The 13445-nt window shown below is 40.4% G+C and overlaps 1 long non-coding RNA gene and 3 pseudogenes across 1 annotated transcript; 3 read left to right on the top strand and 1 right to left on the bottom strand.

Annotated features, from left to right (window-relative positions):
• The first annotated feature begins 2234 nt into the window (after positions 1 to 2234).
• LOC133923154 (protein phosphatase 2C and cyclic nucleotide-binding/kinase domain-containing protein-like) lies at positions 2235 to 3891 on the top strand (annotated as a pseudogene).
• A 61-nt stretch (positions 3892 to 3952) lies between these two features.
• On the top strand, positions 3953 to 5659 carry LOC133923153 (protein phosphatase 2C and cyclic nucleotide-binding/kinase domain-containing protein-like; annotated as a pseudogene).
• A 217-nt stretch (positions 5660 to 5876) lies between these two features.
• On the top strand, positions 5877 to 6970 carry LOC133923152 (protein phosphatase 2C and cyclic nucleotide-binding/kinase domain-containing protein-like; annotated as a pseudogene).
• Positions 6971 to 9249: 2279 nt separating this feature from the next.
• LOC133922280 (uncharacterized) lies at positions 9250 to 13445 on the bottom strand. The gene is made up of 3 exons (XR_009910437.1): positions 10566 to 13445; positions 10384 to 10471; positions 9250 to 10211 (listed from the first exon to the last, which is right to left on the bottom strand). It is a non-coding gene; the product is annotated as an uncharacterized LOC133922280 (long non-coding RNA).

Here is a 13445-nt window from a genome sequence, read left to right as displayed (position 1 = left end):
GTACGCATGCATCAGTTATTTTTCTAAAAGAAAAGTCTGCAATATTGGTCCCAATTCATCTAAAATTAAGACTACTTTCCTATGTTAACTAACACTGTGGTTTTATTACATTTTAACAGGTATGGTGGTAAACAGAAAATGAATTATTATTGATCCTACCAAAATTTGCATCTTTGTCATCTCCAAGATCTCAGTTTTCCATCATTGATCCTTTGGTTATGGTGTACCAGCAGCAAACATTTTTTTCTTCGAAAGGAACCGGCAGCAAACGATTGACAAGTGGTACTAACATTCCAATATAACCTCAACTTTAATTCCTGAAAGTCAAATAAATGGATAGCCAGATATTTTCCAAAACCACTGGCAATATAGTGCAATTTGTGATACAGCAATACAAATATAGTTTTCATATTGCCAATCTAAATGCAAAATATTTATAAAATTGGGGGAGATGTTTTTAAAAGAAAATTTCAGTCAGATGTTTCGGTTGCTGTGGATTGGATGACAGTATGAGTGAACGGGTCACCAACTCGGAGAGAGAGGGGGAAGAAAATTTTATAAGATCCGGTCTCACAGAAAGACCTTCTTTTGTGCATACCACGTGTCCTCTTTCTTACATTCAGTTGCATGTGGCAGCCGTTAGATTAAGAAAGGACGGTATGGATCAGGATCTCGTAAAGATCTTTCGATGAAAGATCTTATAGAATTTCCTTCGAAGGAGGTACTGGCTGATTCACCAACTCGGAGAGAGAGAAAGAGGAAGGTGCCGACAGGGGATTTCTTGTCAGATTTTACCCAGGGGCCATGGCAATGCATGTCAGCTACTAGCCTACTAACCTTGCTTTGCTACTTTAGGCTAGGGATCTGTAGTCTGTACTTCTTCAGCCTTTATGTTGGTTACCTGGCTAAATGGCCATTATCTCAAATATGGCCAACTGGCATTTCCCAAGAACAAGAGGGATTTACTATGTTTGTTAGCTCCAACTAAAGTGATTGTTGGAGAATACATATAGGCCCAGAATGTATATGGGTGTAACCAACTGAATTATAAAGGTACATGTATTTTTGTTATACTTGTGTCAGCTTGGGACCTTTTGTGTTTTTCGTGTTCTAGAACTATACATGCTTTGGCATAGCATACCAACACGCCCAATGTCCATCATCCACGTTAAGTATGATTGTAAAGATAGTACCTGCAGTGTAACGTAGAAATATGAGCATATTTGTATAATTTAGAACTCTATGTGGTATCCCTCACTTTGAGGACAAGGTAAAATACACATACAGACGTTTGTTTACGTGTGTTAGTCTGTTGAGCTATCTAAGGAGAAAACTGACTCTCACTCAATTGTGAGACCCATCTTCCGAAGATATGAGAGGTACTAAGAACATAAGGGGAAAGGAGACAAAGTTATCCCATAGACTCAGTCGCTTAGGTTCTCCCTTTCCGCTGCACTGATGTCCATCACCAATTCCTTCCTCTCACCCTGAACTTTAGCAGCCTCCCTAGACTGGCTGGAAAAATTGCCGAAATACACTCCAGTTGACTGGTAGTTCGATGAAATATCATCTCTCTCATTGAAGATTTTTACAGTACACTTAAATAAGTGTATGTCGTCCATTTCTTTCATCCGGTAGTTTAGATTGGTCCAATGACACTCTATTGTCCACCAGTATCATGGGTATCATTAAAGAGTATCATGTGTATCATAAGGGTAGGATTGGAAAAAAAAACCATGATAAACTCGTAAATTATATGTTTAATTAGGGAAGATCAAAATATTAGTTTATTCTTCGAATAAGCTTTCACTTATTCTGTTCATTTCATTTATTAGGGTTTTCACCCTCCGTTGGCCGGTCGATGATGGGTGGCGAAGGTCCGAAGTCCGGCCAGTCAATGACGTAATTACCCCTAAGGGTACCAATATAATTACAATAATACATATTAAAATAGACGGTTAAATCACAACAATGATACTCTTCACCATCTAGTATCATGGTGTACTATACAGATTCTCTCATTGAAGTAAAGATTCTCTCATGGTGTACTGTAAAGATTCTTTCATTGAAGTATTAACCTACGAAACCAACTGTATCAATAATATATGGATCAAAATGATATTTTATTGAAACACAATAACTGAAATGTATTTTTGCAAATCTCTCCGACTGGCTAGCGGCTACTCTACTGCCACCACCCAGCTCTCTCTCCATCTCCCTTTCTCTTTCTCCGCCCTGTGTGCCTTGCTTCCTTCCTCTGCCCACCTCGCAAATTCACCCCTTCTCTCTCTCTCTATCTCTTCTTTCCCTCCGAAGGCTGCCGCCGCAGGCGGATATGCTGCTGGCGCTCTCCTCTTCTGGTGATCTTTGCGGCTGTAAGTTCCAAGCAGATTGATTGCCATTCTCCTTTCCTGTTTCTTCCTTTTGTGCAATTCTCGACCTTCAAGTGCAGAGTTGTTACGAGTGTTGGATTGTAGAATGGTTTATCTTTACATGTCAGGTTCCTGGCGGTTGCACATTCACTTCTTGTTTGTATAATCCTCTTTGTAGCAGTGATTGTTGGACACTTATGGCTTACATGCAGCTATGCAAAGATCTCTGACGAAAGTGAATACCGTGTGCTCTTTGACTCTGTTTGCAAAATGTTTCTTCAGTATCCTTTTCCTTTTGTGGAAATTTGTTAGAACCATATGCAGAATGTTTTGTGTTATGGATGGAACAATGATCATCCTTTTCCTTTTGTGTATCATTCACATTCATCACTGGTGGCACTTTTTGGATTTTATAAATTTAGAGCAACGAGAATGATGTTATGATTACAATTGAGTTTATTGCATAAATTTCCTATGTCCAATACGATATGATTGCAGTAAACTTCTTTTATATTTCCAACTTTTTGTTTCCACAGCCGATTTGTGACTAGTGACTAACTTAAAAAGTTCTATCAGACAGCAGTTCGTTTGCCCAGTAATTTATTTTCTCAACGAGTTTATCCAGTTATTGTTTGCCTGCTAATGAATTGCATTCGGCTTTATTTCAGGTGAGCATTGGACAAATTCCAAGTCCCACCATTTTGATTGTTTAATTATCAAAGGTGAAGCCTTCTGATATGCAATGAAATAAGTGTCATTTATAGAGTGGTGAATGGCTGTTTAAGTTCCTCAGATTCTTTATATACTGAGTTCATTCTCAATTTGGGGCCGTGGTCCATGCCCTTAGTTCATTGTTGCGGTGCAGACTTTTGATTGTTCATGTTGACCGTGATATTTTGGTCTTACCAAGCTGGTTTTACATCTGATTCATGGGCTGTTCACCTTCTAAGTGTTGTTCACAACTGAAAGTGCTGTTTGTGCTCCAATGGGGTGCCTTGGGCAAACACCTGACTTCCCAAGAGAATCAAGGGGAAAGTCGAGCCGGGGGAGGGGAAAGGCACATTCCAGTGCTTCAGATGATTCTTCTGATGACGTGGGGGAAGACGATGACACATTGAACCAAATGAACATTACGAGGGAGTCAAATGTTGGCATCAACCGACTATCAAGGGTCTCATCACAGTTTCTTCCTCCAGATGGTTCGTGCAAAGTTCGAGTCGCTTTGGGTAACTATGACCTGAGGTACTCCTTATCTCAAAGAGGTTAGTACCCCGAAGCGCTGGACAAGCCAAATCAAGATAGCTTCAGCACACATACACCATCTGGAGCAAGTCCTGATGACCACTTCTTTGCCGTATTTGATGGTCATGGAGAATATGGAGCTCAGTGCTCACAATTTGTGAACCGAAGATTATGCGAGAACCTGCTCAGGGCAGGGCCGGCACTGAGGGGGTGCGAGCGGGGCGACTGCCCCAGGCCCTCAAAACCGAGGGGCCTCTCTTTATATACCTGTGTATAGTGTATATATATGTTTAGTAGCCTGCATGATAACAAATAGAACTATACCTAATGTAGCAGCTATGCCTAGTAGTCCGTACGGTAGGACGTATATAGCATGGTTCCTCCGGTCTATAAAAAATCAAGTGATCTGTTGTGTAGCCTACTTAGCTGTTTGCCTGTTTCGTATTTTCTTCCGTATAGACAGTCCAATTTCATGCGTTCCACGGGACCACGACTCCAAGGCATTCCGCATGCCTGTAGCTTCGATCGAGGACAAGCGTCAGGCATTGTCATATGACTTTTTGTCATTGGTTTTTCTCTATAGTTTCTACTCCACCTCAAATGGATCCGATCCTTGCTGAGATCGCATGTTTGAAATATGAAAAGGTCACTTCTCGCTCTGGTGATCGATGGGTCCGGCTTCGTTGCACAGTACAGGGGCGGCCCCCCGCGTGCACCAAATCATCGTCGTCACAAAACCTGACCGTGCACGTCACCAATCACAGAAGCACGCAGCCAGTCGACCATTAGAAGTTGAACCCAACCGTTTAGCAGTAAGCAGCTAGCTGTCACCGCAACGTTTGTGCTGTGGTGTTGGCACCTGCGAGCAGATAGCTCCAAAGCCACATTATAGCTGCAAGCTACTTGCTACATGTACCGATGAGTAACTAGAGCTGCATACAGCAAATTGTACATAGGTATGCAGATGCAGCTGATCGAGTGAGTATCTCTACCTAGGTAGCATACATTAATGCAATTATACATACGTGTACTCAGATCCCTCATAATTTTGTTCCCATAATCGTTTACGATAAGTTGGAACAACCTGGAATACGTCCGATCAAACGCATTCTAGATTGTTCTAGCTTACCGTAACGGACATATTTCAGGTTGTTTCAGCTTATCGTGAATGCTTGTAGACTCTACCTAAAATATTGTCTTTACAATTGATATATATATATATATATATTTTAATGTTTATGTTTAATATGTCCAGTTTTTAGTTTCATCTCGGGCCACTGAAATCTCATAGTGGCCCTAGGGATAGCCGGTTCCGTACAGATGCTGTGCTGGCTCTTCATTCTGCTTTCTTGGCAACAAACTCACAGCTGCATGCGGATAACTTGGATGATTCCACGAGTGGTACTACTGCAATCACTATATTGGTCAGGGGTAAAACTATGTACATTGCAAATACTGGCGATTCACGTGCCGTTATTGCCGAAAAATGAGGGGACGACATTGTTGCTATTTACCTTTCCATAGATCAAACTCCTTACCGGCCTGATGAGCTTGAAAGGGTCAAGGAATTTGGTGCTAGGGTTCTGACGTTGGATCAAATAGTGGGGCTAAAGAACCCAGATGTGCAGTGTTGGGGTACTGAAGAAAGTGACGATGGCGATCCTCCAAGGCTATGGGTGCAAAATGGCATCTATCCAGGAACTGCTTTGACACGTAGCATTGGAGATTCTATTGCTGAGTCAATTGGTGTTGTGGCAGATCCCGAGATTTTTGTCCTGAATCTCAATATCAGCCATCCATTTTTTGTTCTTGCTAGTGATGGGGTTTTCGAGCTCATTTCCAGTCAAACAGTTGTCGACATGGTAAATTACAGCTACCATATGCAAGAATTTTTATAGTTTGCATAGTTCACAATTTGAACCATTCGGGACACTCTGAATCCCAAGTGATTCCTGCAGTCATAGAGATACAATAGATATGAAATCCTCCCTATTCAATTAGCAAAGTTGCTAGCATGCACCACTCACCATCAAGAAATGTGTTGATCTTAACCTGAGAGGCAAAATTCACTGTACTTTTTGCATATGATTGTCCCCTAATGTCTGTTTACTTTTCTATGGAATTGGTCAAATCCCTCGGCTTGCTAGTCCTAGTAAAGTATCTTGTAATTTGTTTGAATTAAACATTTAAATATTTCCCCCCTAAAGAATTTAAATCTTTTTATGAAGTGTTTTATTATATGTGGACTAAAGTTTCAACTCTATGGTGGTGGATTTGCAGATTTCTAAATATAAGAATCCTTGTGATGCATGTGTGCAGAAATAGTTGCTGAGTCCTATCGTCTTTGGCTATAGTATGAAACTCGTACGGATGACATTACAATCATAGTTGTGCATATTAATGGGTTGACTGATGTATGAATTTATCTTTGTAGTTTCTTTGCATTACTTCCATATCAATTGTTTCATCAAAATCCCTGAAGAACCTCACACTTTTACCATCACCGTTTTACTAGATGGAATCTACTCAGACTGTTACAAAAGTGTCTTTACAACCTTCACAGCAAGTAGTAGGACTGGCAGGCTCCGAGTCACCATTAATAGTAAGTTCCAACACCAACAATCAGCATTCCAGGCATGATTTATCACGTGCATGATTGCGGGCTCTTGAAAGTTCTCTGGAAGATGGTCAATTATGGGTCCGGGGTCCCTCCATCTCCATCGCATCGGAAGACATTGGAAGAGCAAGTAAGGTCTACTGATTTCGTAACTATGAATGTTCTCTTTACTTAAGAAGTTGCATGATGTCCTATTACTGACAAACCTCAAACAACATGATATGAAGGCGCATATTGAGTGGGTACTACATGATCATTTCCTCTTCAGAAAGCTTACTGACTCGCAAGGTCATGTTCTACTTGATTGTATGCAAAGAGTTGAGGTGTAACCTGGGGATATAGTAGTGCACCAGTTTATTACCCTTCAATGTCTGTTATCTCGAGTATGATTACAATTTTATGCTACTTAGAAGTTTTGAATAAGGATACTGTGTGATGCAGGGTGGTGAAGGTGACTGCATCTATGTAGTTGGTAGTGGTGAGTATGAATTTCTGGCCATTCAGGTATATGTTTCAAATCAAATCTATTCAAGTATAAATTTGAGTTTAGATTGCGAGTTTTGCGCTAGTAGACCTCAATCTTGGTTAGGAATTAGGGACCAATACAGATGAACAACCATTTCTTGATCAGACCAGGTTAACTGCAAAGATTTTTGTCAATGATAAGCAACCTTATTCATTATCTAAAAAACCAACACCTTATCAGTAGAACTGCATGTAGGAATTTCTCATATATGCTTGGATGATGTAGTAATACATAAATTTTGCTGCCTCATAGTTGGTGTGCAAATTGACACACAAAGGCAATGCACAGAGCCTTAATCACTGCATTTTTCTCAATATATGTCCCTTACGCTGGATACATTTTGACTTTATTCTGATCATGTGTTTTATATTTAGTTTTTCCCATAATTTTCAGAGACTAAGCTGAAGGATGGATGTGGTATTCCTCATCACCTTATTGGGGCTATTTCAGCAATTACCGACGATTTTTCTGTATCTTTCTTCCGATCTATTGCTACCATTACTACAAAGTCTATTGTAAGGTGTGGTCATGTACCGGTTCTGATAGGTGGCTCAAACTCACTGATCCATGGATTCCTTGTTGACCATTTTGATCCCTCCCTTGTTGATCCTTTTGCAATTGCGAGGTATCGGCCAACTTTAAGCTTCCAAAGCTGCCTCCTATGGCTCCATGCTCATGAGTTAGTTCTTAAGGAATATCTCAACCGCCGTGTTGACGATATGGTTGATGCTGGTTTGGTGGAGGAACTCAAAGAATTCTTTGATTCTATGTCCATTCGCAAGCTTGCCGAGCACACTGGGCTAGCTAGGGCAATCGGTGTGTCGGAACTAAGTGAATATTTTGCCGGATGCAAGAGATTTTGTGTTTTCATAGATGAGATGAAAGCCAATACGCATGCCCTTGCAAAAGCATAGACTGCAAAGATTCAACATATTGCTGATGTTTGGGGTTGGCCTGTTCGCTCCCTTGATGCCACAGAAACCATACGTGCGCATCTCACTGGATCAAACGATACTGCGACGACCATAGCATGGGAACGCGATGTGGATGGTCCTGCACTTACTACTATAAATGAGTTTTTTGGATAGTTGATGCCTAGGTTGGCTGCTCTTATGAGTTGCTTAGAGCTATTAATACACATAGATTAGGTTGCATATCAATATCTATAATGTCATTGTATTGCTCGTAGTATGCATGGCTATTTTCAGCACCTCTTTTCAGACTCGTATAAGTATATGCTATGAAAACCTTCTACTTACCACGACTGTATCCTATGTATTACTCCCAGTGCTTGATATATTTTAATGTACCTTAACATAATGCCTGCCATTATTCACTAGAGATTGAAGTCTCTTTCAAATTGTAATGATCAGTTCATATGCCAAAGTTATAACTGGACACTCAGTTTTGGGTGTGGGAATGTGAGGTGAGTGAGTGTCAATGATGGGTGGGCTGGATTTATTCTGATTTGTTGCTGAAACTTGATAATAGATTATGTTTAATAGATGCATCAACTCACCCAGTGTAATTGACTATGATATTTATGATGTTTCAATTCTACTCCTTACAAATAAAATAGGTTCATGCTGTTGTTCTGGGCCATGGTGGTGCATACCTAAGGTGTAACTAAAATAATTTTGCCGTTTAATTGCTCCTCCATTTACGTAATCTTGGTCTCAGGTAAAGAGCGAATGTGTTCTATTGATATTGAAACTAGGTATCAGGATGAATTGTTGATATTATCATAATTGTATGGCAAAAAAAACACTGGAGTCATGCATGCTAAGGTAGCATCCTGTCTATGGACAAAATAATTTGGGATTTTATAACTCAATTAAATATGGGGAGTACAGTCTCTAAGCAATAGTATACTGCACAAGTTGTACGGGTCGAACTAGTTTCCTTAACACCATACGATTAATTGCAATTTGATAGGTGATCCGGAGTGCCTTCGGTAAAACGGGCATAACTTTTGCATACGGGCTCCAATTTCATCAGGTTCGGAGAATTTTTCGAGGCCAAAAACCCCTTGGAAGATTGAGTTCTCACCCCCGGAAGTTTCTGCACAGTTTTTGGAACGCGCATGCGTCCGTAGCCGCCACCCCTTACATAAAACTTGAGCAGAATTGTACACTAATTCCTATTCTAGTGCTGCTGAGTTGAGAAAAAAATAAGAGATAAATAAAAGGAAAAAAATATTTGTGAATAGCTCAAGGTCAGAAAAAATGTCGATTTTTCTTTTTTTTGTTGTTGTTGTGTTTTTGTGTCCACTGTGTTCTGTAAATGGCATTAAAAACATGAAGTGATGATACATGAAACTATCAGGCGAGACGAGTAAAATTCATATTCAGTAAGGTAAATCTAACTGACATTGTTCATTAAATGCCATCTCGTACCACACATACAACAGCATGAAATGATGATAAATAAAACTATCACACTAAACTTTAGGAAACAGGAGCAAAGTGGTACAATAATAGGCATACTTGATCTTACACACATCCAAAGTACATAGGGAGATAATTATACAAACTTGCTGGTTGAAAGGTATACATATTCGACATTACTAAATACTACATTACTAAATACTACATTACAATACAGTAGTTGGTAGCTTCAATAATAGTACATGATATGTGGTAGCTGGTAGTAGTATATGGGGGAGGAGATTATTAGAATACTACAAGGCCTCAGAGGCACTTCCCCCATATGTTCTAACACAAGTTGCCTTGAGTGATTGGATTCCTGCAATATATTTAATTGAAGCATTGCATTAAAAAGTAAATAACGAATGGTATTCAATTGAATGGAATATAGCAACTATGCATACCATTCAATCACTAATTAGATTTCCATTAGGGGTGTTCTCCTGCATGATGTTGAATAATTCTTGAGCAAGCTATTCATGTCGTGTCTCTGGTGGCTTTGCTCCAGTGTACATGACTAGTTCAACATATATGCTTGCTGGATGTGTTGTTGGAGAACAGGGTACTAAGGAAAGGATGTCACCATAGCTTGCACAAATGGAACTCAGATGATTCAAAAGTCTCTTGTGGGCATTGAATAGCCCGTCCTTCTCTATACGCATCATGCCATATTTGATATGAAGAATTTGGGACCAACTTATATAATAGTGCAACTGACCATACATTTGTATGAATGAAGCATAATTCACATCATTGACATGGATATTCATCTGGGATATGAAATGGCCAATTGCTATTTCACAAACATTTTCTTGTGCTTCAAAATTATTTATGCAAGGGATGCCTTGGAAAGTCTCAACTTCCACGATGCCATTGGTGCCCTTTTTAGGAGGAATTTCAACCGTGAGCCAAGCTACCCTTTTTGTCTTATCTAGCTTTACTACCCCTTCGGTACGAATAGTTGCACCTATCTTGCTAACGATTTATCTTAGGATGCTCTTGCGTGAGATGTCAACTACAATTGGATCCTACCAAAAAAAAAAACAAATAAGAATAGTTGGAACAGGCATTCATAGATACACAAATTCAAGAAAATAATCACTAACAAGAATGGATACCATGGCAGGGACAATATCGACCAACACGATAATGAAGACATATATGAGCTACTATCATTCTTGATTAAAACTACAGGAATACCTTGGCCAGGGAGTCATCTGCCTGTGAAGTCTCGAAAGCGTGTGAGGCTTGTTCGTCGAGAATGTTTTTTCCCTTGTCCATGTTACTTCTATTTAATCAAGAATAAATTACAACAATGAATTAGTGTTCTTTTATCCCGTATGAAAACAATGAATCACAAGATCTTTGGAAGGTTGAATTACCTAGTGTTGGTGAGTGCTCGAGTGCAAGTAGCAAGCTGGATATGCATGGCCTGAAAGTTAGTGTATAAATAGGCAGGCACACTCATCATGCCTATATTGAGATGTCGCTAGATCCATTTATACACAGCAGGACGATGCGACCTCACACTTACACGCAGCAAGCCTAAATTATGGTGTGACCATTTACACAGAAGATGACATTTCACAACAGAGGAGGAATCCATGTCACCGCTTTTCTCAGTATCTGTGACCCATGAGATAGACGACAAGGACGATGTGACCTCACACTTACACGTAGCAAGCCTAAATTATGGTGTGACTTCACATTTACAGACAGCAGGACTACTACGCAGAACATTTACACATAAGAGGATATTTTAGAACAGAGGAGGACTCCACGTCACTGCTTTTCTCAGTATATGTGACCCATGAGATAGACGACAAGGACGATGCGATCTCACACTTACACGCAGCATGCCTAAATTATGGTGTGACTTCACATTTACAGACAGCATGACTATTGCGCAGAACATTTACACAGAAGAGGATATTTTAGAACAGAGGAGGACTCCATGTCACAGCTTTTCTCAGTATATGTGACCCATGAGATAGATGACAAGGATGATGCGACCTCACACTTACATGCAGCATGCCTAAATTATGGTGTGACTTCACATTTACAGACAACAGGACTACTGAGCAGGCCATTTACACAGAAGAGGACATTTTAGAACAGAGGAGGAATCCACGTCACCGCTTTTCTCAGTATCTGTGACCCATGAGATAGACGACAAAGGACGATGCAACCTCACACTTACACGCAGCATGCCTAAATTATGGTGTGACTACACATTTACAGATAGCAGGACTACTGAGCAGACCATTTACAGACAGTAGGACTACCTTCACATTTAATGAACAATGCCAGTTAGATTTACCTTACTGAATATGAATTTTACTTGTCTCGCCTGATAGTTTCATGTATCATCACTTCATATTTTAATGCCATTTACGGAACATAGTGGACACAAAAACACAATAAAAAAAGAAAAAATCGACATTTTTTCTGACCTTGAGCTGTTCACAAATATTTTTTTATTTTCCTTTTATTTGCCTCTTATTTTTTCTCAACTCAGCAGCACTAGAATAGGAATTAGTGTACAATTTTGTTCAAGTTTGATGTAAGGGGTGGCGGCTACGGACACATGCACGTGTTCCAAAAACTGTGCAGAAACTTCCGGGGGTGAGAACTCAATCTTCCAAGAGGTTTTTGGCCTCAAAAAATTCTCCAAACCTGACAAAGTCAGGGGGAAACAGATGTAACTTTTTCTATAGATGTCCATAGAAAAAAAACGTCAAAATCAGAGCCCGTATGCAAAAGTTATGCCCATTTTACCGAAGGCACTCCGGGTCAACTATCAAATTGCACTTTATGGGTGCCATAATTATTTATTTACTATACTTATATGTTGTTTTCCTCCATTACTACTGATCATGCTCTCCCAAGCCTACCTAAGCACCTCAGCCAAGCTTGCAGATGTGTTGCTGTGATGAATGCGAAATAAGTGAATTGATTGATGTGAACAATTGTGATAGACCTGGATCATGCAATTCTGCCACATGGAAACACTATTATCCAAGCTCTACACTTACATAGTTGATGACGACCAAAGATCAAATAGCCATTCAAACCAACGAACAAGGGCCTACAAACTATATCTTCTAAGTTCTGGCCAGTCTTGGCCGAGAAGTACGATGGCTCGACCAACTCGGAGGAGTACCTGCAGATCTACACCACCGTGGTGCATGCTGCAGGTGGTGACATGAAGGTCATGGTGAACTACTTCCCTAACACCCTGATCTGTTCAGCCCGGCCCTGGCTTATGAATCTCCCCCGTAGGTCGGTTCATTCCTGGGAAGACAGACTTGTGCGACCAGTTCATCGTCAACCGTCAGGGAACCTATGCCTGACCAGGGGTCGAGGATAACTAGTATCAGGTTAGGCAACAGCATGGCGAGTCTGTAGGATCAAGGATACCGACTAGAGGGGGGGGGGGAGTGAATAGGCAGTTTTAAAACTAATTGCTAAGCGATCAAGAAAACTTTCAAAAATAAACTAAGGATCACTAGAGCAATATAAAGAACAACTAAGACCTAAGTTGAGGTTTGCAAACCTACGGTGACATACAACAATTTATAATCTAGGAAGATAAATTACTTGAAGTAAATTGCATGAAAGTAAATGATAAGGTAAATTGCTCAAAAATGACACAAGAGATTTTTCCCCGTGGTCTCGGTGATTTTCCGATCACACCTAATCCACGTTAAGGTGAGTTCAAGCTTCAAACCGCTTCTCTATCAAGTATTCAATTCTCACACGAGAAAGGGCTCATTCGAGGAACTTGACCTTAAGCCGACAATGAACAAGAACTGCCCACAACCTTGATCTCACTAGTGAAGCACTTTACCACTCCGGCAAGTCGTGCTCAAACCTCTCGCAATCACCACCATGGCTCCTTTGCAATCTTCCTTGAAGGGCTCGTTGGTGCCACAACCTCCAAGCCGTCTAGGAGGCGGCAACCTCCAAGAGTAATAAGTTGACGATGCTTGCTTAAAGGATCACAAGTGCCAAATTGCTCAAACCTTTGAAAATAATGCACTAGTTACTCTCAACCTCTCAAAGATGCAATCACAAACTAATGGAGAGGGAGAGTGGAGGGCTAGAGCTCAAAGTGTTGTATTTATGTGCTAGATTCAAGAGGTGCCATCAATGAGCCAGCCAACCCCATATTTATACCCAACTTCACTAAATCTAGCCGTTACTACCAACCTGACATCTCTGCGCAAGTGGCGGTCAGACCGCAGTACAAGTGACGGTCA

This window comes from Phragmites australis, chromosome 6, assembly GCF_958298935.1.
Source record: "Phragmites australis chromosome 6, lpPhrAust1.1, whole genome shotgun sequence".
Taxonomy (NCBI): domain Eukaryota; kingdom Viridiplantae; phylum Streptophyta; class Magnoliopsida; order Poales; family Poaceae; genus Phragmites; species Phragmites australis.
The sequence above is the reverse complement of the archived record's forward strand: the minus strand, read 5'-3'. Positions and strand labels throughout refer to the sequence as shown.